Genomic DNA, 5,000 nt, shown 5'->3' with positions numbered 1-5,000 from the left:
AGGAAGGACCGGACTATGTACAATAGCGGCCAACGACTCCCAGAGCCGGTAGTGCGGCGTCTGCTCTCAGCCTAAGAGGCTTTTGGGAGTGCTCAGGCAAGGGTCAGCCTGCACCCTTGCTGGCAGCACCCAGGGGAACCAGGACGCTTGCATCTCTCGCCTTCATTTTCGACACAAACGCCTGAGGAGGGAAGCCAACCCTCCGTGTGTCAAGAGACCGTCCCCGCCCCGGCCTCCGACTGATTCTTAGAACGGACGGAAAGAGTCAGGCAAGCCTGTTAAGACTTCCGCGAACTCTCCGGCTTGCACTGAGACGCGAGGTCGATGTGCTCAGCACCACGGGGCCCCCTTCGCCTGCAGGTCCCGAGCCGCCAACATGTTCTAAGTATCGTGTTCCCCAAACCTGGGTGACGAGCACCGCAGGGAGGCAGAGCCATCGCACTTGCCGGGTGGCAGAGGAAGGACCGGACTATGTACAATAGCGGCCAACGACTCCCAGAGCCGGTAGTGCGGCGCCTGCTCTCAGCTTAAGAGGCTTTTGGGAGTGCTCAGGCAAGGGTCAGCCTGCACCCTTGCTGGCAGCACCCAGGGGAACCAGGACGCTTGCATCTCTCGCCTTCATTTTCGACACAAACACCTGAGGAGGGAAGCCAACCCTCCGTGTGTCAAGAGACCGTCCCCGCCCCGGCCTCCGACTGATTCTTAGAACGGACGGAAAGAGTCAGGCAAGCCTGTCAAAGATTTGAGCAGATGTCAAAATCTTTTAAGACTTCCGCGAACTCTCCGGCTTGCACTGAGACCCGAGGTCGATGTGCTCAGCACCACGGGGCCCCTTTCGCCTGCAGGTCCCGAGCCGCCAACATGTTCTAAGTATCGTGTTCCCCAAACCTGGGTGACGAGCACCGCAGGGCGGCAGAGCCATCGCACTTGCCGGGTGGCAGAGGAAGGACCGGACTATGTACAATAGCGGCCAACCACTCCCAGAGCCGGTAGTGCGGCGTGCGAGGTCTGCTCTCAGCGGAAGAGGGTTTTGGGAATGCTCAGGCAAGGGCCAGCCTGCACCCTTCCTGGCCGCTCCCACGGGAACCAGGCTACTTGCAATCCTTTCCCCCAATAGCAAGTGCCTTTTGGAGGGACGGCCGGAGTCAACGTGGGGTTTGCCCGCCCTCCAAAGTGTCAAGAGACCGCCGCACAGGCCTCTGACTGATTCTTAGAACAGGCAGCAAGAGTTGGGTAAGTCTGTCGAAAATTTGACAAAGTGTCAAAAATTAGACTTCCGAGAGCTCTTGGGCATGCACACAGGCCTGTCATTCAAGAGCTCTGCCCGCGGAACCGTTTTTCGGATGCCTTTCAAAGTGGTCCCGCGCCGCCATTTTGTTCTAAAAATCGTGTTCCCAGAAATCTCCGGGTACCCCGCCAACCTCACTGTGTCACAATGTCAAGTGGCACTGAATGGGTCTGAATTTCAAATTCGACTGCTTCGCTCTGGAACTCGAACCCGGCAAAACCGTTTGGATTTTTCCCGGTCCAGACTTCCGCGGCAGACAAAGTTAAAGTTTTCGGGCTGCAGACTCAAAACGACATCTGGCCAACCGCCGGGCTCAATTCGCCCAGTTCCTCCGGCACTTCGGAACTCATGTTCGGCATGAGTTTTTGAATCTTTCCCGATGCTTCGGCATTTTCCTCCGCTGACACTTAGAATATTTTTCACACTTGGCCGAAAATTTTTCTAAGTTTTTCTGGTTACTGATTTCTTCTTTTCGGGCATTTTTCTAAGTTTTCTTGGTTACTCATTTCTCATTTTCAAACATTTTTCTAAGTTTTTCTGGTTACTGATTTCTTCTTTTTGGGCATTTTTCTAAGTTTTCTTGGTTACTCATTTCTCATTTTCAAACATTTTTCTAAGTTTTTCTGGTTACTCATTTCTCATTTTCAAACATTTTTCTAAGTTTTTCTGGTTACTGATTTCTTCTTTTTGGGCATTTTTCTAAGTTTTCTTGGTTACTCATTTCTCATTTTCAAACATTTTTCTAAGTTTTTCTGGTTACTGATTTCTTCTTTTTGGGCATTTTTCTAAGTTTTCTTGGTTACTCATTTCTCATTTTCAAACATTTTTCTAAGTTTTCTTGGTTACTCATTTCTCATTTTCAAACATTTTTCTAAGTTTTTCTGGTTACTGATTTCTTCTTTTTGGGCATTTTTCTAAGTTTTCTTGGTTACTCATTTCTCATTTTCAAACATTTTTCTAAGTTTTTCTGGTTACTCATTTCTCATTTTCAAACATTTTTCTAAGTTTTTCTGGTTACTGATTTCTTCTTTTTGGGCATTTTTCTAAGTTTTCTTGGTTACTCATTTCTCATTTTCAAACATTTTTCTAAGTTTTTCTGGTTACTCATTTCTCATTTTCAAACATTTTTCTAAGTTTTTCTGGTTACTCATTTCTGCTTTTCCAACGTTTTACTAAGTTTTGCTGGTTACTGAGTTCACACTTTTAAACATTTTCGGGCATTTTTCTACGTTTTTCATGTTACTCATTTAGCACTTTCAGGCACTTTCCTATGCTTTCCTGCTTACTGATTTCACACTTTTAAGCATCTTCGGGCATGTTCCCTAAGTTTTGCAGTTCATTCGTTTGGGACAGTCAGGCAACTTTCCTAAGCTTTCCTGGTAACCGAATTCACATTGTTGAGAACTTTGGAACCCTTCCCTAAGCTGTGCTGGTTACTCACTTTACCTCTTCAGACACTTGCCCCCGTTGTGACAGAGACCACTTCCCGACTCGGGAAATGCACCAAATTCGGCCTGAACTCAGAGGGCAGTCCCCCCTCGAAGGCGTGGAAGTCGGCAGAATCGCCGGGTCAAATCCGGCTGAGCTACCCGGCTTGGAAGCCTCAAAGTCGGTATGAGCTGTCAGGTTCACTCCCATCCCCGTTTGGACCACTTCCCGACTCGGGAAATTCACCAAATTCGGCCTGAACTCAGAGGACAGTCCCCCCTCGAAGGCGTGACAGTCGACAGAACCGCCGGATCAAATCCGGCTGAGCTACCCGGCCCCGAAGCCTCAAAGTCGGTAAGAGCTGTCAGGTTCACTCCCATCCCCGTTTGGACCACTTCCCGACTCGGGAAATTCACCAAATTCGGCCTGAACTTATACAACAGTCCCCCCTCGAAGGCGTGACAGTCGGCAGAACCGCCGGATCAAATCCGGTTGAGCTACCCGGCTTGGAAGCCCCAAAGTCGGTAAGAGCTGTCAGGTTCACTCCCATCCCCGTTTGGACCACTTCCCGACTCGGGAAATTCACCAAATTCGGCCTGAACTTATACAACAGTCCCCCCTCGAAGGCGTGACAGTCGCTAGAACCGCCGGATCAAATCCGGTTGAGCTACCCGGCTTGGAAGCCCCAAAGTCGGTAAGAGCTGTCAGGTTCACTCCCATCCCCGTTTGGACCACTTCCCGACTTAGGAAATTCACCAAATTCGGCCTGAACTTAGAGGAGAGTCCCCGCTCGAAGGCGTGGAAGTCGGCAGAATCGCCGGGTCAAATCCGACTGAGCTACCCGGCCCCGAAGCCTCAATGTCGATAAGAGCTGTCAGGTTCACTCCCATCCCCGTTTGGACCACTTCCCGACTCGGGAAATTCACCAAATTCGGCCTGAACTTAGACAACAGTCCCCCCTCGAAGCCGTGGCAGTCGCTAGAACCGCCGGATCAAATCCGGTTGAGCTACCCGGCTTGGAAGCCCCAAAGTCGGTATGAGCTGTCAGGTTCACTCCCATCCCCGTTTGGACCACTTCCCGACTTAGGAAAATCACCAAATTCGGCCTGAACTCAGAGGGCAGGCCCCCCTCGAAGGCCAGGCATTCGGCAGAACCGCCGGGTCAAATCCGACTGTGCTACCCGGCCCCAAAGCCTCAAAGTTGGTATGAGCAGTTAGGTTCACTCCCATCCCCGTTTGGACCACTTCCCGACTTAGGAAATTCACCAAATTCGGCCTGAACTTAGAGGAGAGTCCCCGCTCGAAGGCGTGGAAGTCGGCAGAATCGCCGGGTCAAATCCGACTGAGCTACCCGGCCCCGAAGCCTCAATGTCGGTAAGAGCTGTCAGGTTCACTCCCATCCCCGTTTGGACCACTTCCCGACTCGGGAAATTCACCAAATTCGGCCTGAACTTAGACAACAGTCCCCCCTCGAAGCCGTGGCAGTCGCTAGAACCGCCGGATCAAATCCGGTTGAGCTACCCGGCTTGGAAGCCCCAAAGTCGGTATGAGCTGTCAGGTTCACTCCCATCCCCGTTTGGACCACTTCCCGACTTAGGAAAATCACCAAATTCGGCCTGAACTCAGAGGGCAGGCCCCCCTCGAAGGCCAGGCATTCGGCAGAACCGCCGGGTCAAATCCGACTGTGCTACCCGGCCCCAAAGCCTCAAAGTTGGTATGAGCAGTTAGGTTCACTCCCAAACCCGTTGGGACCACTTCCCGACTTAGGAAATTCACCAAATTCGGCCTGAACTTAGACAACAGTCCCCCCTCGAAGGCGTGACAGTCGGTAGAACCGCCGGGTCAAATCCGGCTGAGCTACCCGATTTGGAAGCCTTCAACACAAAACCCATCCGGCAATGCCACTCAAAAAGGGCCCAAATTCAGAAACACCCCCTTCAATAGGTACCACTTCCTCGGAGACACTACCGGGACACGCTCCCCTCGGCGAAAATTAAGCCCCCACCACTAACTGAAGCCAACCGCAGCCCCAACTTCAACGGAGAAATCAGTAACCAATTCAAAAATGCACTTGGTTACTGATTTGTACTGCTTCAAAAATATTCTAAGTGTCGCTGGTTACTGATTTGTACTGCTCCAAAAATATTCTAAGTGTCACTGGTTACTGATTTGTACTGACTCAAAAATATTCTAAGTGTCGCTGGTTACTGATTTGTACTGACTGAAAAATATTCTAAGTGTCGCTGGTTACTGATTTGTACTGACTCAAAAATATTCTAAGTGT

At 50.6% G+C, this 5,000-nt stretch overlaps 1 long non-coding RNA gene across 1 annotated transcript in view; it reads right to left on the bottom strand.

Moving 5' to 3' along the window:
- Positions 1-5,000, bottom strand: part of LOC132806678 (uncharacterized) — a 43,764-nt gene that overhangs the window by 2,080 nt on the left and 36,684 nt on the right. The window lies entirely within an intron of this gene.

Source organism: Hemiscyllium ocellatum (genome assembly GCF_020745735.1).
Source record: "Hemiscyllium ocellatum isolate sHemOce1 chromosome 15 unlocalized genomic scaffold, sHemOce1.pat.X.cur. SUPER_15_unloc_22, whole genome shotgun sequence".
NCBI classification, from domain to species: Eukaryota; Metazoa; Chordata; class Chondrichthyes; order Orectolobiformes; family Hemiscylliidae; genus Hemiscyllium; species Hemiscyllium ocellatum.
The sequence above is the reverse complement of the archived record's forward strand: the minus strand, read 5'-3'. Positions and strand labels throughout refer to the sequence as shown.